Source organism: Ambystoma mexicanum, chromosome 4q (genome assembly GCF_040938575.1).
Source record: "Ambystoma mexicanum isolate Mex_15411 chromosome 4q, UKY_AmexF1_1, whole genome shotgun sequence".
Classification (NCBI taxonomy): Eukaryota; Metazoa; Chordata; class Amphibia; order Caudata; family Ambystomatidae; genus Ambystoma; species Ambystoma mexicanum.
In genome coordinates this window covers 1,099,009,555-1,099,030,292 of record NC_090928.1, presented here as the reverse complement: position 1 = coordinate 1,099,030,292, position 20,738 = coordinate 1,099,009,555, and the positions used below count along the sequence as shown (strand labels likewise).

The 20,738-nt window shown below is 40.7% G+C and overlaps 1 protein-coding gene across 2 annotated transcripts in view; it reads right to left on the bottom strand.

Annotated features, from left to right (window-relative positions):
• Positions 1-20,738, bottom strand: part of GALNT14 (polypeptide N-acetylgalactosaminyltransferase 14) — a 1,917,720-nt gene that overhangs the window by 466,856 nt on the left and 1,430,126 nt on the right. The window lies entirely within an intron of this gene.

Sequence of the window (20,738 nt, the reverse complement as noted above, 5' to 3'; positions counted from 1 at the left end):
AATCACCCGACGGGAATATTCCTGAAAGGAAATGTTTTGTTATGTATAGCACACCAGGCTGTCTGAGGCAAGAGACTTGGTGTAAAAGAGACTTGGCCACAGAAGGCCCTGAAATTTTGGAAACAAACTGTAAGCTTGAGCTTGTGCCAGGTGTTTGCTGCACTCGAGAGTCCAGCCTTTTACCTTGCTAAAAAACGTGGGTAAGGGAGACCCCAGTTATACGATCCTGACTTTTGTGAACACTTCTTTCTTTTCTGGTGAACATTATCCCACACTAACTTAGCAATAAGGATTGGCAATATTTTTTTTTTTAGTATAGGTCCTTTTTATGTTGGCAAGACGCCACTAGGACTGACTTATTTTTACTTGATGGTCGTGGCTTGCTCCCACCTTAGATTTAAGTTAGATTAGGCATTTTTCTCACCCATTTATACAGTTTAAAAAACACCCTTGAACTGTGATCACTTGTGTCTGTCTTTACTGTTGCCACCATGAGTTCCTTACACTGGCCTGTTGTAATGGAATTGTATTTCAGAAGATGAGCCAAAGATGGCAGTGCATGGCAATATTGATATGAATGGCTGAAACTGGTATATGTCGGGTCCAAAAGGCCACATGGTACACTAATGGCAACATGCGTATTCACCAGCTTACACCTCCCCCAAGTGTACCTGCATTGAGCATCCCACCTGCATAATTTTCATGCTCATTCTTTTCTGTATGTTGCTTCCTTCCAGTGCTTCCTCACTGATACGTGGTCATTTGACATCCCCTGACACATTCAGTGGCGGACTGGACATATGATGCTAATAAAGGTAACTGAACATTTCAGGTAGTTCAACAATAAAATGGCAATAGCTGACCCTTATTAGAATTACCTAGGTATTTGGTTTAACTATTTGCCAAATTGTGTGAAGAACGGAGGTATGATTGCTATTTACGACCTTTGGTTGTAGTACAGGGGTATTGGATGGCACAACCTCATTGACCTGTGGCAACACCTGACACATAATGTTACTCATAGCACTATAAGCCTGGCCCATCCAATCTGTTCTACTCTCTGTTCTCGTGTGCTAATCTTTCTCTGTGCTTCACTGGACCGCGTTCTCCTCTTCACATAACACTGATATGATTTTCAGTACATAGAAGTCACTACTGACTTTGTCAATACTTTTTCGTAGGCCTTCGAATTAGTGCAGAAACAACACTAGTGAGCAGTGAAGTTTTCTATACTGTAGAAGGGACATCGCTAATATAAGCGTTGCACATTCAAACCCCTCTGGCGGAGGACAGTTTATACAAACAATAATATGATTGGAAATGTAGTTAAATAGGGCCAGTAATAGACAGCACAGTTTACATCGAGTTTTGTACTTAAATATTATCCATAATATACCCATTTCACATTTGAGGAATTGGGAGATAAAGTGATTTGCCGATAATCAGTAACGATTGGAGAAAGTGCTGGCAGGACTAACTGAACTGTGGTCACCAAGTTACAAGGGAAGATTCAAAGTGGAGCTCCATCCCCATCAGACAAATTTACATGTTGGGATCAGGCCTCCTTGGGGCAATTACCATCTAAATGCAGAGTACCACAGGGATCGTGTTTATCTCCTGCACTCTTTAATATCCTGGATAAAGCAAGGGTACAATTCACCAACTATGCTGATGGCACTCAGTTGTTGGTAGAACTGAGTGGAAATGATAGTGATGACTTGAGAACCATACAGGATATTTACCAAAGCATCAAGGACTAGATATCACAACATTGGCTATGCCTCAATAGCAGAAAGACTGAGCTTTGGTCTTCGGATCCCCCCAAGCAAGGTCAAAATTGGGGCTAGATTATGCAGAATTCACTATCGACGGCCATGCTATCATAGTTTTAGAGCAGGTCAAGACACTTGGAGTTATAGTTGACCAGTCGTTAGGTGCAGATCCGTATATTACAAATGTTTTTACAAATTGCAATACCACCTAAGACTTCTTAGGTTGGTTAAACCATATGTGACAAACAAGAACTGTGAGACCCTGGTCAGAGCTATTATAATGTCCCATATTGACTATTGTAATGCCTTGCTCAGAGGAGCTAGCAAAAACTGTATACAGAAATTGCAAGACCTTCAAAATGGTGTGGTTCGCATATTAAAGGCATCTCCAAAAGGGAGCACATAACCTTGGCCAGGAGGCACTGACTCCCTGTTGCCTCCAGGATTACATTTACAAATCTGTCCCTGATGCATAAATGCCTCTTTGCACAAGCTCTGAGCTATTTGTAATAATGCCTCACTCGACAGACACAGGGTAGGTGAACTAGATCTAATAATACTAACCGTCTTGTTTTCCCTAAGATTAAGAGAAGCTGGGACAAAGGCCGCTCCTTTCCAGTAATAGCTACTCTGGCTTGGAATCATCTCTCAATCGAGATGCGAACAGAGGAGAGCCCTCTGATCTTTCAAAAAAAAGACTTAAGACCCTTCTATTCAAATAGAAAATGTGCTTCTCCAAGATGATTATTTCATGCACAGTATTTTTACTCTAAGCCCACTGGGCACTGTTTTTTGTGTACATTATTTGTCTTTGAAATGTAGAGGAAATGCATATCATGTTTTCAATATATACTCATGACTGTATGAAATTGCATCCCTTGAGATCACACTCCTGCAGCCAAAATGTTAGAATTTCGAGGATGCATTCTCTCTAACAATGCCAGAGTAGTCCAGAATGCCATTTGTAGGCTTGTAGGACTGTTTTCTTTATTAAGATTTTTTCAATTTTATCAGTTTGGGGTTTGATTATAATGAGGCAATGGGCCTCATTACAAGTTTGCAATTTTTTCCGGCCCCCACAAATTGGCAATTTCTGAGTCATTACGGGCCTGCCGGACCCGATTATTGCCCATTTGCGGGGGCCGGAATGGTATGCTCCCCATTCCTATTCTAGCCGCATAGGGCTCGATGGGAATGAGGGGGTCAGAGGCACCCGCAAGCAGAACGTGTAGTTTGCCAGTCCGGGAACTACGGTACCAGCAAGCTTACCGGTACCGTAGTTCCCGGACCAGCAAACTTGTAATGAGGCCAATGTTTTCTTATACTGTTCGAATAAGCTAGGTGAATTCAGAATTGATAAATGTTCGATGAATGTTTGCACCAGGGCCATTTTTGCACATGTGCTTACACTATGTCATGGCGCAATGGTTTTCTAATATGTCCCAGTGATTTTAGGAATAGGGAAATCTTTGCCCTAGTGCAAATACTGTGCAACTTTGTACCTGCACCAGTGAAATGTTTCTGTAACCTGTCCCCAGGTGTATATCATAGAGTATGGTCTTCACCAAGTTTTAGCCATGAGGCAATTTTCTTGTGCAGGAACTTTAGGTGGGTTACAAATTGTTTCTCTTGAAAAATGTGAGTTGATGGAACTCGACTTGCATGATTTAAACTAACGTTGTGTAATAATGGAAACTGATTTGTTTATGCAAATTTGTGAATGTATTATATGTAAAACGAAAGCATAGCTATATTTCATGGCTTTCACTAATAAAATAACTGAATTGAGTAGAATTGGCTAAGCTATTTCAAGACAGATAGCGCCAGTCAGCACTAATTGTACATTCCATGAACTTAGCCAAACATGCCTAGTTGAAATTGAACATTCAAAAAGTACTAACAGAGGGCACTGTGCATAATCACAAAATCCCGAACCTGAGCAGTACTTAAGCAGATGAGGCCTGGTACAAGATGATGACTCAGTGACGTCAATTAGAAGTCACTGCTCGCAACTGCGACCATTGGCAGCCCCTGTGTGACCCCTGGAACTGCCTCTGTGACCACTGAGGGAGGGCTTGGATTTCAAAGAGAAATTATTTCTCTTTCTGTTTTCCGTAACGGAAATAATTTCTTTTTTTAAGTCATTCAGAGTGACTTCAAAAAGAAATGATTTCAAGACCAGAGTTATGCTTGGGAGAAAATCCAAGGTGAGGTATGGTACTGTACCGAGGAGGAAGATTTCAAGACCTATCCCCAGGGCACGTATGGCTCTGTAAAATTGCACCTGTGCTCAGTGGTCGAAGTGTACGAAAAGAAGTAGTGGAACTATGTTCCCTGCTGGCATGCACCGCTCCCCACAAACCCCATCGCCACGCCCCCTCCCACGCACAATATAAACCCAAAACACATGCTCCTGCTGTTTAGGGGAACGTTCAGTTCAGTGCACTGAAAGTGCAAGTTAAAACTGCTTCCTACACTTTTATTTTAAAATCAAACCATTCTGGAACGGTTTATTTTTAAAATAAAAGTATAGGAACAGTAAAACTTAATTAAAAGAACTAGAGGAGCACCGCTCCTGCCCACTTTGACCACTGCCTGTGCTCTGCTGTGCATGATAGGGGCCAGAACTGGTTCCTTGCGTGTGTGCTGGAGCATGGGAGCCAGAGTCATGGCTGCAGAGGAGGAGCAATGTATTCTGGAAGGTAAGGACATTGTTTTATTTTTAAATGTAAAAGTGTATGTTTATGTGTATGCATGTGAGAGTGTGTGTGTGTGTGTAATATGTAATGTATGTGTATCTATATATCATGCAATGTGTGTGAATGAGTGCATGACATTTAGGTAGCGGGGAATGCTTGTGTGAGTGAATGGTAAATTAGTGCATGTGTAAATGAGCAAGTGGTGTGTGAATGCGGATGCTTGTGGAAATACCTGGAGAACGTACTGTTAATCTTTATTATTCCTAGTCCCACTCCTCCCTGTCCCAGTACTTGCCTATGAAGCACTGTGCCTCTTACGTAAGTACTGAGACGGGGAAGAGGGACATTGAGGTAATACTGGGCTAAGGAGTTGATTTTGGGGGTTGGATGAGGAGAGTGGGAGAATGAGAGGGGATTTGTGGGGATGGTAGGGAAGTAGAGGGGTGCACTAATACATAAAGGTCATTAATGATAAAGCAGGCATGATATGTATTAGTGGCTAGACTGGCATTATGTTACATCCAGTCTAATCATTGCTTACTGTGGCAGGACATTTTTTACTGGAAATCTATAATAAAGTAAACATGACAAGTGTTGTTACCTGTCTAGCCTGGCATTTTTGTGCAACCATTAAAGCCTTTTCTTACTGTGTAATGGCATGTTATCTGGGCATATAGAATGAAGTTAGCATCATACATGTTATTACTTGGTTAGACTAGCATTCTGGTGCAGCTATTCTAACAATTTCTTAATGTGGCTTCACATTTTGTTCTGGCCATCTCTGATAAAGCTATCAAGTTATGTGTAATTACCTGACTATACTGGCATTTGGGGTGCAGACAGTTTAGCCTTTCCTTGCTGTGGCATGGTATATTATTCTGAGCATTTATGATAAAGTAAGCATAAAAAGTGTTATTGCATGGTTAGATTGTAATTTTGGTCCAACCCATGTAGGTATGTCTTATTGTGGCATGGCATGTTTTACTGTGCATCAAACGGCTACAATAAACATGTTAAGTGTTATTACATGTCTAGCCTACATTGTGCAGACAGTACATGTACAGTACATGTTTTCTTACTGTGGCACTGCATTTTTAACAACAAAGTGGTAAAATAGCTCAGCAGGTTGAACACTTGCTGCTGTGATCTATGTGTGTTCTGCAGGTTGCTGGTTCGAATTGTGGCAGGCCAAATCAGTCTTTCATTCTTCCGAGGCTCATAAAGAGTACCAACTTTGGTTGGGATGATAATTGCATTTAAATATGTGCTATTTATAGTGATTTGGCAAAAGTGCTTTTGAAATAGCAAATCATTATCATGGATCACAGTATTAATGTTCCTGTGCATTGTTGATGAGTTGCATCTATTGGATTTTTGGATACTATAATATATCACCACCTGAAGGTTTTCTCCCAGGTAGAGCCCATGAATCCCTTATCCAGATGGCCCGGACACAGTCATCGCTGCTGGAGCCAGTTCCTGGTGGTGGACTAGTGGGGGAGGATCACCAGGGTGAGGGAGTCCAGAGTTATGCTTGGGAGAATATCCAAGTTGAGGCGTGGTACTGTACCGAGGAGGAAGAAGAGGATGAAATCTATCCTACCCAGATCCAATAAACCCTCCGTACAAAACCCATCCTCTAAAATCACTAACCCATGTGTATCTCATCCAAACAACCCAGACATCCTTTTCAACATGCCTCTAGTTATTTTGTCCCGAACACCCAATCTACTAGGACAGAACACTTTTATTCCAACAATACCCTATGTTCTGTTCTGCATCCCGGTTATTTTCGTCCATTTTACAAACCTTCCCTATCCCATCCCATAGGATACGCTGACACTCCAACTCTGACACTCCAACCCCTCCTCGTTCCAACACAAAGACTATAATTCCTGATAACACCTTATCCCCGTCCTGAAATGCAGAACATGCAAAACTCTACCTCTCCTCTTTTCCGACACCAACAGTTTTCCCTGATGTAGAAAACAATGGACTTGTAATAAGACTGTTTACCTGACATGTCCCGATACAAGGGTCATACAAAGTCAGGCAATTAACCTGAATCACACACACCTGACAGCCCTTCCTTTTCCCCACATGGAAAAAAGTTGGAGCAAGAGAGCGCAGTAAAGGGAAGGCGAGTGAGGCGAGAAAGGAGAGCACAGCAGACAGCATGACAAGATGCTAATCAGGCGCAGCAGTTCAAAAGAAGGAGAAAGGCAGCAGGAATCAAGAGAGTGCTGAGGAGAGAAGTGTCCTTGCCCTTTTCGTACCAGGCCCGCAGAACCTTTGAGAAGAAAGACATAAGACTGCGAACAATAGCACAAGTGTCTTGCAGCAGATGTCAACGGTAAACAGGGAAAGCCTACGCAGATAAACAGGAGCGAGGGAAGCTACCATGACCATGGTACCAGCCTTGACTCCAATGAAGAGAGAAGCCAAGTGCTTCATCACAGTCGGTGATCCGAAGGGAGAACTGATAAGAACCGGACTGTGTTAATTGAGAATCGCAAAGTGGCAATAAGTTCAATGAACTGTGAAAGAACTGTAAAGAGTGTTAAAGGGGAGACGAGCTACCGAGGGAAACCAGCACCACGTGGGTGCTAACTCCAAAGACTTTGGTCGATCTGCATGCGAGCGAAACTACAAATACCAGAGGGCTGTTGGAGGGCCACCAAAATAGGTCAAAGTGGTCATACCGAGGGTCAAGCAAAATCCCTGTACACTCAAAAGACTTTGATCTACAAACTGTGTGAAAGAATGGGAAGTGTATCCCACAAACATGGAACTGTGTAGAAGTAGAATTGTGACGGTAAAGAGGGGTTGGCGCCCAGAAGAGGGGGATCCAGGGGTGAGCCACTATCACCCTAATCGAGAGCCTTAGTGAAGCTGGTGGAGGAAGGCTAACAGTCGAGAGAGGTCAGAGTCCAGAAGAGGAGGATCCAAGGGTGAAAAGTTGCCACCCCAAAGATTGGCGAAAGTAAAAGCCAGAAGTAAACGCAAAAGCGAATAGTGAACAGCAAGAGTGAACCTTACCAGGGGCTGCCAGAGAAGGGGAGCAAAGTCTAAAGTCCAAAAAACAGTGTGTTGACAAAAGAGTACCCCGTCAAGGAATCTCCACTGGAACTGTTTAAAAGACATTAAGATTTGTGAAGAACTAAAAGCCACATAGTGAGCCCGACCGAGGGAGGCTGAGATGTGTGAAGAGTCAGCACCCAGAAGAGGGGATCCCAGGGGTGAACCCCTGACCAGGCAAGCAAACATTGGAAACAGAACTTCATTTATTTGTTGAAGGAACTTTTGTTTTATTATTTTGAATGAAGACATCAGATCCTCATAGGCAAGAGACTTTCAAGTGAAACAAGACTTGGCCATCAACAGTTCTTAGAGCTGCCATTGGAACTGTCATCTTGTGCTCGAGAAGTCAGATACTGTACTGTGCTCCACGATCCCACCTTACCCTGTGCTCAAAACGTGGGGAAGGGAGTCCCAGGCTACCGCATCCTGACAAATTATTTGAGAAGACTTCTTTCTTTTCTTGATAACTATCCCACACCTTTTTTTGTATTAGTTGTAAGGTTTGGCATTAGGTTTCTTAGTAAAGGCCCTTTTTGTTTTGACACAACGCCACTAGAACTGGCTTATTTTTCATTTCGATGATCGACGCTTGCTCCCATCTTAGATTTAGGTTTAGAATAGGCATTTTTCCAACCTGCATCCAGAATTCATTGTTCAATAAACACCCTTAAACTGTGATCACTTGTGTCTGTCTTACTTGTTGCCACCATGAGTTCCTTACAGCATATATTGACAATACCTGACATGCAACTATAACTGGTATAATATGGAAGTAATTGGCCATACAATGCTGAAGTGGCATATCTAGGGCAGTGCCTCTGCCTATTTTGATTCTATTGGGTCTAATCCTATCATATCATGACCCCATTCATGGCATATAAAGGCAGCACCCTTGGTAAAATGTGGTTATCTAAAATATTCTTGTCTTCTTCAGTACTGGTATTTGAAAAATTGTATATGGATGCACTTTTTTTTACACCTGCAAGCCACTTCCAGTCATTTCGCCAGAGTTAAAGAGGAACTGCTGCTATCCAGGTCAAAGGTCACGTGACATCACTTCATGTGATGTCATCAGGTACGTGATGTCACTACCACTACTCTTGGCATTTGGGTGAATCGAATTCCCTGATGACCTCTTCACAAACGTGCTCCATTGTCCTTCCGCCCGATTCAAGTCTCGCCACTTAAAAGCAAATCTTCTAATGCCATTGCCATTCATTATAATGATGCAAAGGGTCTGTTTCCTATTGAAAACTGAACCCGAAACTCCAATAATGCATGTGTAATGTAAAATGACCCATTTCATCAGCATACAGTGCAAGGGTGCAAGGGGAGGCTGGCCGTCAGTCAATGAGACTTGCACTGGAATCCTTTAGAAGTTACAAGTAACACTCAAGGCAATTGCTGGCAAATTCTTTAAGACCAAAAGAGGATTCAATTTCTGTTCACTCAGCATAACACGTACACAACGGAGACATTTTTTTAAAATTGGTACATCTTCCATGAGGTGAAGATTATCAGAATGTCCCAAATCTCGTTCCAGGGGAGCCTTCAAGTTAAATTGCCAATTATGTTGGTGTTTGCCATGTGCTCAGTTTATATTTCCCTCTCCAGTTCAGGTAAAAACAACTTTAGCTTATTAAAGTGGACATTGGTATTGCCTTCACACCATGACTAGCGCACAGACGGCATTGTGTTACTGCCTTCTGTGTGAACATTCCTTTCAGTGTTTGCTACATCTGATAACGTTGTAGGCGCTTTGAAACACATGTGTATAGGTTCTATACAAATAAACTATCATATCATAACGCAGAATATTGTTTCTTTGGGAGAACAGTAACTGTGCCTTCTCTATTCAGTTATAACAGGTGCTTCTCCTCCCTAATTGCAAAAAGGAACACAATGTGCTAGTGACAAGTTATGCATTTATGATAATTAAACATGGTGCAATTTGGAGGAATGGTATGGTTGGTCTGGGGATGACACCCCTGCATTCTATTCTGAGCAAAGATGTAGCCCTCACGTCGATATGGACAAATGGTATTTATCATTCAATATTGGACTACATTTTTGTTATTACCTGGCTTCACTTGAGATGTTTGCATTTCATTATTATGTATACTGAGAGTAGTGACCATAGTATGTTAGAAGCCTGGTTGGAGGTCAAGCTGCGTATATTTGGTGAGTCAGTAAGGTAGTTGAATGGTGTGAAGGGTAATACGGCTGTAATAGGCTGATCTGGAATGATACTAATGTAATCAAAATAAACCAATGCCCATTTAATAGCCTGCCAACTAATACTGATGAATGGTTGAATGAAACTTTTTATGTGAATAATCTATGGAGGACCTACTGTATGCTAATCTTGCATCAGGTAAGAAGAGGAGGTTTGGAGAAGTTACAGTCTTATCCTCATGTTTACAAGAAAGAGGGTGGACCTATCTCCTTCTCAGAGAGAGGTCTACAGCAATAGTGCAGAAATTGGCTTTCACAGTCACGAGCCAAGAGATTACAGGAGGATCCAGAAGGCATGTTGGAGGCCCTGAGAAATAAAAATGCTAGAGTTTTCTGGCCACTTATTAACAGTGTAGACAGTCCTCGTTCTGACATGCTGCTTAATGCAGTGCCAGACTTAGCCTGGGCAACGCATGTTTATGTTTTGTTTGCGCAGGTGGAGTGTAGGTGGAGTGCTCTGTGTCAATTATTAAGCAGAGATTCAACCTGTACTTCTTGGAAAATTGATATGGACAGTGAAGTGATACTAAATGTGATAAATAAGCTTTCCTCGTCACGAGCAGTGGGACCAACTGGTCTCTGGAATGAGTTGTTTAAGGGGGAACTCATGGTCTGGGCTAAGACTCCATCTTGCTTATTGCAAAGTATGCAAAATTCGGAAAAATGGGAAACATGAACTCAAATGCATCAACCTTTATGATATAGTGTCCATAGGTGAGTCAAAATACGACGAAAATGTCTACTTTGTTAACAATCTTTTATTATTCAACCAAAAAATGTGTCTTTTATTGAAAATACTTCTCTAGGGGTTATCATCACACCTATTAGTGACCAGAATATTCCCTCAGAGCTTCAGAAATTTAGTTCAAAATAATAACATTTCTTCAACATGATAATATCTTCTCAACACGTGTTTTCCCATTGATAATCACAATGTTTCATCAGGAGAAAAATGAGTTTTCTATTTTGTCTTGTTCCAATTCAAAATGTATTATTTTCCAAATGTTGTGTTTCTTCATATATGAGAAAATTATTTTCCAAAAGATTCCTTTTCTTGAATTCACATCATGGAGCTAAATCCTTTTGGTCATAGATTACATCCCTGCTGTGGTGAGCCAAGGAGTCCGGTCTGGCTTGTGCGCCTCATTCAAATTATTTCAAAGTATAACTGCTATGAATATGTTTACTGCTACTTGGACGACAACCTATATTGTCCCAATCTTTAAAAAGGGTGACAGAACTAATCCTGTGAATTATCGGCCCATTGCTATCCTTGATGCTGACAGCAAGGTGTTTGCTTCCGTCTTGCTGTCTCATTTGGATCAATGGGCTGAGGCATCGTCTGTGTTGTAGAAATGGCAGACAGGATTTCGTAGGCATATGGATACCTCACAGAATGGGTTTATTTTGAAATCTGTGCAGAATTTAGCCTGGGGGGAGATATGAGTCTATCTATGTTGCATCAGTGGCTTTAACATCAGCCTTTGATGCAGTAGATCACAATAAACTATGGGGAACTATGGGGAACTGTAGACCTATAGATAGAACTATAGATCAAGCTACTCACTTGGGGAATTCCCACAGGCTTGCTGAGATTGAGTATTGGGCTTTACGCACAAACTTACAATCGGGTATGTCTCAATAAGGATGACCTACACTCCCGTATGATTCTTTCTTATGAGGGTAAGGCAACGTTGGGTACTTACAGCCTGCCTATATAATCTTTATATGGCCGACACTGGTGAACATATTGAATCCGCTGCATTTACGTCCCCCATGTTGTCTGCTTTGAGACCATATTGGCTATAATATGCTAATATTTTCTTTCATTTGATTGTCCCCCCAAAGGCTTACAACGTGCATTCTTTCATTTTGCGGAAAAACATTCACGAAAAATAATCCCTACAAAAACAAAGGTGCTTCAGTGCACTAGGGGGAGGAAAGAGTCTTCGTACAGCTGGCATATTGGAAGGGATGCCCTCTTGAAGGTTAATTGCCTGGTGTATTTGGGCTTTTTGGTTACTGCAAAGCCCAATATTGGTGTACACTAAACCTGGCTTCATGATTTTGCCAAATCTATGGCTAATTAACTACAGAGGATTTATTCTAAATTTGGAAGGTACTCTTTAAAACAGGCTGTCAACTACTATTTGGAGAAAATTGTACCACATCTATTATATGGAATGGTGTGTCATGCCTTACAGATCTTGGAGTATCTACCCTCTCTTGAAGCATTGATTTGGAGAAAGACATTGAGAGTACCTGTGTCTGGGCCTATTGATGTAGTTTGTTATGAATTAGGTATTGTCTCTCTTAAGGATAGATTATTTTGGAAGATGATGGGCCTCATTACAAGTATGGAGTAAGCCATGCCGCTTTTAGTGGCATGGCTACCCCCATACCGGGTACCGAGTTCCAGAAATAGGGAATTACCGGGCCATTTTGACCTTGGAGGGCCCGGTAATTCCCTTTCCTCGAATCCGGACCTGGTACATTCCCATTCCCATTTGAGCCCCCCTAGGGCTCAATGGGAATGGGGAGGATGCTAACAATGGACCCATTAATTATGGGACGTTGTTATCATCCTGGGCTGCTTGCAGGTCCAGCTAAGGACGCCTGGTTTTACCTGGTTTTAATGAGAGGGTAGAGGGATAACGGGGCCGGCAGCTCTACCGGCGCCGTTATCCCTCTACCGCCTTCCTCGTAATGAGGCCCAACGTCTTTTTTTTAAAGAAATTGATGACCTGTTGAGAACTTTCTTCATGCTGATTTAAATGTTTTGCTGGAAGTAAAAGGAAGCACCTGGGTGGATAATACTTATAGGTTTATTAAGATTCTTCTGGCCGAGTTTGATAGCACCATTGAAGAACTTGTAGACAGACCGGATTCTGTGAAACGTTCCTTGTGTATGTATGATTGGACTTGCATTGTTGACAAAATGCATTCATATTCGTCCTTTAGGCATCTGGAGGGCGAGCATAAGAAGTGTGGAGTTCTTGCTCCCTTCATTGCAATTAACTCTGACAAGAGAATTAGATCTCTTTATTTTCGCTGGTGCTTTGTTCTAACCAGAAATATCTCAAAAGAACAGGCAACTTGTCATTTTTTGTTTGTGGAAGGGGTAGACAGAATCATTTAAATACTGTTGTGGCAACCAGGTATGTTATGCGATATCTTCTTAGGAGGACGCATCACCTCGGTAATGATTGCCATCACAAACTTTATTAAAGCTTTACATTTGTCTACAAATGTGTACTGAATTATGAGACAGGAAGATGTGTACATTTGAATGATATCCCTTTTTTTCTTTCTTTTTTTTAAGGGTGTTTGTTTTTATGGCTAAGGAATTTGTATTTTAATGTTTATGAATTGAAATGTGTATTGTTCTTATTGGCTTACAAAGTTTAAGTACTTGTATTTGGTTAAAGGTTAGTTATTAACCAAGAAAAATAACAAAAAAAACATCATAATGTGAGCTCCATATTTACTATTAATGTGGGATTGAAGCAAGGATGTTCATTGGCTCCCACGCTTTTTATATTATATGTGTCAGATTTGGGAGAGAAGATTTATGCTTGCAAGAACTTCCCTCCCAAGGCTGTTGGGGAACACCTTGCATGGTTTGCTTATGCCGATGATACATTAGTATTGAACAAAACTCCCATTGCTTTGCAGCGTAGCTTGGATGGGCTTTTGGATTATTCAACGGAAAATAATCTGATTATTAACTACCATAAAACAAAAATTATGCTGATGGGAATTGTAGGAGCCTATGACAATAAAAGCAGGCAGTAAAATGGGTGCACATGGGAACAGCAGATTAGTGATACAGAACAGCATTTCCAGTGGGGTTAATATGAATGAATGCAAAGGGAGACAGCAGATTAAGTAGTGCAGGTGAAGGCAGACAAATTAAAATGACATTTTAAGTTCATTATGTCAGGTGGATAGGCTTTCAATGGTAAAAGGCAAGCAGAAGCAAACAGAAGTGTCACACATAACCTTTAAAAATGGTGCATTATTTTCATGAAGAGGCGTTGAGTTAGACTGAGATATCATAATGTAAAACGTGTTGTATAGTAAGATTTTCTGAATGGGTCTCAAATAAGCAATGAGATATGGCGAAGGAGAATGGAGATGTAGAATATTATAGAGGGGCGTGTATTTGGTTGGGAATTATTGTGATGCAAAGTGTAAAATGTTGTCTTGTTTTTCTATACTGTGTGTTTAATTGCAGGTATTCAAAGTGGCAAATCCAGGGAGCTATGGTGTTTTAACCAACATTTCTTTCAAGCTTTGTAGTGAAAAAGGGATAGACAATTGTTTTATACTAGTTACTTAACCTGTCTCTTTTCTATTCACTTTAGAAATGACTAATCCATTACCCTGGCTGGGCCGGTTCCTTAAGACGATAGACCATTGGAGGCCACAGGTCCGGAAACACGTGAGGAGGCCCTGGAAAGCCCCCGAACCGAAGATTGAGGCTAAAGATGAAAAGCCCAAGGTGCTGAAAAAGATGACATCTGTGAAGGAGACTCCATGGAGTGCCGGATCAGAGGAGTTCCGCAGATGATGATGTTATGTGCAAAATGGTGCAGAGACTGATGGACAGGACATCCTGATGTCGTGATCCTGGGTACCAGGAATTGAACATAATTAATATTCATTTTGCCTGGTTCATCTTCAGTTCGTTTTGTTTTTTCATGTGTTGTTGATGGAGCATATTACTGTGCTTTGTTCTACCGGTTTGGACTTGGACTGGGGACAATGGAGTTTGTTTATTATTTTTATTTGTTTGTTTTATGTTTATTTATTTTTTGTGCATACACACCGATATTGCATTATATTTCATAAAAAGAAAAATGCTTGCTTTATAAAATACATACATATATGTAGAGACTATGATTCTCCTGGGCCGAGCGGGTGACTGCAGGCTGCTTCCAAAGGTACTTTGAGCCTCTGTGGGTTGTGTTCATTTTTAAAAGTTGTTGGTTCCTTGATCCGTGTTTATTTGTAAAAAGTTTGGGTGTGCTCCCGTGCCCCCTCTCCCCTTCCGTGGTCTTGCTGCTGTTTCCCCTCCCTCCCCACCATGATTGGCTGGTGCGCCTCTCGGGCCAAGCTTGGTAGCCTAGCAGTGCACCACGCTCGCCACTTCCATCCTGGGCCGAGCGGGTGGCAACAGGCTGCTTACAAAGGTACTTTGAGCTTCCGTGGGCCGTGTTCATTTTTAAAAGGTTGTTGGTTCCTTGATCCGTGTTTCTTTTTAAAAAGTTGTTCCACCCTTGTGTGTGCTCCCCTGCCCCCTCTACTCTTCCGTGGTCTTGCTGCTGTTTCCCCTCCCTCAATGCCTCCCTCCCGCTTTTCAGCCCTCCCTCCCCACCCTGATTGGCTGGTGCGCCTCCCGGGCCAAGCTTGGTAGCCTAGCAGTGCACCGCGCTCACCACTTCCATCCCGGGCCAAGCGGGTGACTGCAGGCTCCTTCCACAGGTACTTTGAGCCTCTGTGGGCCGTGTTCATTTTTAAAAGTTGTTGGTTCCTTGATCCGTGTTTATTTTTAAAAAGTTGTGCCACCCCTGTGTGTGCTCCCCTGCACCCTCTCCCCTTCCGTGGTCTTGCTGCTGTTTCCCCTCCCTCCTGCCTTCCAGCCCTCCCTCCCCACCGTGATTCACGCGTCATCTTCCCCCCTCCTCATTACAGGCCCTACAAGGGCAGCCCCTGCCCGGCAGCCCCACGGCTAAGGACCCCTAAGGCAAAGGGCGGGTCCCTCGGTAGCGGCTCCTGTTGTGTCTGCAGGTGTCCGCAGAGTGACACCAGTTGCCAGTGAGTTCCTCCAGGTTAGTCCCACCAGCTTTGCTGCCTCCCCCCCTTCCATCTACAGACTCCTCAACACGGCTGTGCTCTTCCCCATGTTGTTTTAATATGCACCGTGTCAGTATTTTAAAAAAAAACTGCATTATGAAAACTAGGCCTTTTCTCCCCCTTTTAGGATTCTCAAACTTACGTGTGTCTTCTCACCTGTCTTAAGGTGAGCATTTTGTGTGCCCTTAACCCTGAGTGTTGTCATCCTGTCCTATTGCTCAGCTTGTTTTCCTCTTGCTTTCTTGCTTGCCTACCCTAGTGTCCTTCGCTAGTGTCTCCCCCATTCTCTCCACCCCCCTAATCTCCCACCTACTCTATGGTGCTTTCTGTCTCTCCTATCTTTTCTAACTGCTTCTCTATTGACTATCCTGCTCTCCTCACTAAATCTGGTAGGAAGAAGTTTAAAGAGGACATCCTGGTCTCCAACCCAGGCCTCCCTATCACTGACACCTACACCAGTGCCTCCTCCAAGGAAACTCACCGACATCCTCTTTGTCGTGCCTTCACCTGAATTATGGACCCCTCGTATGTTCTCTGTGCTCTCTCCTGTCTCCTCTTCTCCCATTAATGGTGGCACTCGTTGGGATGCCCTTCTGGCCTCCTTCCATTCCTCTAAGGCAGTGGTCCTCAAACCTTTTATGCCGCCCCTTAGCAGAAAATAAATTGTTCGGGTCCCACCTGCCCCACTCGTCTATTTTGGTGTTTTTTTTGTTTTTTTTATAGAGAGGGCTGCAAAATGTGTGGTGCCATAATTATCAAGGGATATGCTGTTGGGGAGACATTCCTAGACACTAAGACAATTTCAGCCAATCCAAACATAGAAGCCATGCAAGTAAACACAAAATTCTCCAGTAGGGCTTTTATTTTCTCAAAATACATTCCTATTAGTATATTCAGCAGAAGGCAATTTGATTTTATAGAGCAAGCACTATAGGAAGGGTGGGCCTGTCATCTCTGCAGAAAGTGAGTCAATGTGTGGCTTTATTTTTGAGACCGCCACTTTGAGGTTGTCCTCCACGTCCAGCCATGTGCAGTATTTAGTTTTCAGTACAGCCAATGCTGAAAAGCCTATTTCGCACAAGTAGGAAGACCCAAAGGGTAAAAGGGTAAGAGAGACTGTATAGCAGACCTTGCCAATGCAGGATACTCCAGGATTACCTTCAGCCAAAAGTCACCCACTGCAATTTTCCTAATTTAAGATTGCAGAATAGTGTCCGACTAAACCTCAATCTGCTCCTCCTGGGCATCAAATGGAAGATGCACCACCTCCTCTGCCAGAAAAGGCTGCATCACCCAGTCATTAATGCCAATATTTTCTTCAGGGAAATTTTTATCAAAGCTGGACCTTAATGTTGTTAGTTGACTTGTGATTGATTCTAGGACATGCAGCAGGTTGTATTCTGTTTCTTCAATTGCTTCTGCAAGCAATGGGAACTGAACTGATACCCCAGCTCAAATTGTTTGTTTCCAGAGGTCTAGCTTCCTCTTGAAGGAAAATACTTTTTTATGGAAAAAATTAAAGAATTGGGAATGGCTTACTCAAATGCGCCAACCTGTATAGTAAAATATTCACAGGTGAGTCTGAGTCGTAGATTATATATTTTGAATCTTCTTTATTTTCCAACTTAAATTCAGTTCATTAAACAGATTCTTAAGTTCAAATCAACAAATCTAATTCCGTGTTAGTTTCACACCTTATCCTTGCTCTAAAGTTGCAGTATATTCGTGATCTCTTGGTTGTACTTAGATTCCAGTATATTGACTTATGTTGTAATTTTAATTTCCTTGTAGTTCCTAGCTCAGTTCCTAACTCAACACGTGTTTCCCCATTGATGTTAACAATGGTTCTTCAGGAGATGGAACTTTTTCTAACAAGCAAAAACAAAACAGGATAAATGAACTAAGCATGTTTGCTTGTCTAATAAACAAAGAAAATGACATACTTTAAAAACTTTGTGATTATTTTCATATTGTTTAACTATTTCTGTATTCTAGTAGTGTAACATTATTTGACTCACCCAGATTTGTAATTTTGCTTATTTTCCAATATTTGGTGATGACTATATATGGTATCCTGTGGTCCTTTATGTAAAATATTTGTTCAAATCATTCCTTATATTCCAATTCTCTAAGTTGCTAAAGGGAGAGAAAAAATACTATTTTAAATTTTTTGAAAGAAATTATGCTTTTAAATATAAAGTGGTATTTATCAGAAACGTTAAAGTAGGTTACTTGGAGAAAAGCTTACTGCTTATTCAATTAATAAAGCGAAAATTCTTACCTTTTAGTCCTTTTTAAATGTAAGAATCCTGCACTGCCATGGTAAGCGTGCACTGGGTTTGCCAGAGCAAGTGGTTAGTGTTGTTGACAAAACGCTCGCTATTTATGCGGAAATCAAGGCGTAGTGATGTTATCGCTCCACGCCCCATGTAATTTTGCTCTGCGCAATGACATCATTGCGTATAGCTATGCGATTATCGGCCATTTTGAAACGGGGAGGGCAGCTGATAACTGCTACGTTAAGGAAACACTAATTTGGTGTTTTATTCCTGTTTTCTGACAAATTTAGTTAGCTTTTAAAATTATAAAATAAACAAATTTGGAATTATAGAATAATTTCTCCTGTGCTAGAGTCACATTCTTTTAGTGTGTCACAATAGGGTTCTCTCGAGAAATTGCATTGTGGCCTATTTACTTGTAATAGGAATAACTAAGCTTAATCAATGATGTGGTATATTATAAGAATACAACATGTCATGAATGGAGCTGTGAGTTTTTAAACTCTCTTGTTTTACTATTATTAATGAAATTGGGGCAATTTAAGGATAGTTTATAGTATAAATAATCAATATCTTAGTTAGATTTAGTAAACGCAATATCTGTGAAGGATTGCTAATTTTTGCTAAGTAAAATGATTATACTTTTTCAATTATAGATATTTATACTACCAATCTCTTAATTGTATGCTACACAATGTTGGGACTATGTTTGCACTTTAATTCCAATGTTTTGACTTGTCTTGCATTTTTAATTTTCCTAATTTTCAGTTCCTAACTTCAAACTATTAGTTGTTACTACTAGGTTCAAATTAAATCACATAACAGTTTTAGCACACAATGTAGAGAATGACCCCCATATAGTTTTGATGAAAATTCGAGTTTATAACCAATTAAACATCTCTGTGTCACAATTTAATCCTGTCACACATGGGTCCATGATACAGATCCATTTGCTTTCCTGTTTCCATAATAATTCTTCCTTATTTCCTCCTCGCGGTGGTAGTATTACTTTCTCCAAGCCAAAGATCTTTAGTTTCGTCAAGTCAAATGTCAGAACTTTTGTGATGATGTGAACCGAAATGGGAGATCGGAGGTCTTTGTTTCGAATGGCTCTTATATGTTAAAAAATTCTCACCTTCAATTTTCTGATTGTGCTCCCAATTAGAGTTTTCCACATAAACATTCAATTCCATATATCACAAATGTTGAATTGCAGTTAATCATATGGTCAATTTGTTTTGTTTTCCATTTGGGAGAAGGATGTCCTTGACACAGTGGATTTACTTAACCTAGAAGAAGATCAATATTACACCAAAGAAATGTTCTTGGAAGAACAAGGCATATCAACATATTTAACCAAAGAAACTAGCCTTAAACCTAAATCTACTTTCGGACCTATCCTTTCATCAGAAAATGTAATAGATATTTTTCAGAAAGCAGTCAGCAGCAATCTAAGAAAGAATTATTTGAGTAACAAACATACAAAATGTACACACAACCTAATAAAGGATGAAAAATTGGCACTAAATGAATTAAGAGAGGACAAAACAGTGGTAACAAAGGCTGCGGACAAAGGAGGAATAATTGTTCTATTTAACAGAATAGACTATATAACTGAAGGCACTAAACATCTGAACTTACCAGGATGTTATGAAAAATTAACCAATAATCCTATACAAGATTTGGAAACAATGTGGAATTCATCATTAAAGTCATGGCATGAACAAGACCTTCTCAGCGACAAGGAATATCATGGTTTAATTTGTAAAAGCTCCATCATAGCAACAATTTATTTTTTACCTAAGGTTTACAAAACATATCATGACTTTCCACCACTTCGACCAATCATAAATGGCATAGGTTCTTTGACAGAAAAAACATTTCAATATATCGACTCACATCTACAACCACTGGCAGCAAGTTTAGCCTCATTTTATAAGGATTCCAATCACATCATCCTGCAGATTAATCTTATTCCATGGGAACATAACTATCTCTTTGTCACTTTAGACGTTGTTCAGCTCTACACCAGCATACATCATGATAAAGGTCTGGAAAGTGCAATGTTTTTTCTTAAAACAAGATCAGTCTCTTTTCTTGAACAGAACAAAATGATCATTGAAATGCTGCACTTCTGTCTCCACAACAACATTTTTATTTTTGACAATAACACCTACAAACAACTTCAAGGTACCGCTACGGGGTCAAAATTTGCACCCCACATGCTAATTTGTTTATGTTTTTTTTTAAATAAAACATGCTTGGAAACATCCTCTTTTTCAAAGTAACATCAAATTTTGGGGTCGAATAAGCAAAATTACAAATATGGGTGAGTCAAATAATCTTACACCACTAGAATACAGAAATAGTTAAACAATATGAAAATAATCACAAAGCTTTAAAAGTATTTCATTTTCTTTGTTTATTAGACAAGCAAACATACTTAGTTTGTTTATCCTTTTTTGTTTTTGCTTGTTAGAAGAAGTTCCATCTCCTGAAGAACCATTGTTAACAACAATGGGGAAACACGTGTTGAGCTAGGAACTGAGCTAGGAACTACAAGGAAATTAAAATTACAACATAAGTCAATATACTGGAATCTAAGTGCAACCAAGAGATCACGAATATACTGCAACTTTAGAGCAAGGATAAGGTGTGAAACTAACACGGAATTAGATTTGTTGATTTGAACTTAAGAATCTGTTTAATGAACTGAATTTAAGTTGGAAAATAAAGAAGATTCAAAATATATAATCTACGACTCAGACTCACCTGTGAATATTTTACTTTAAAGGTTGGCGCATTTGAGTAAA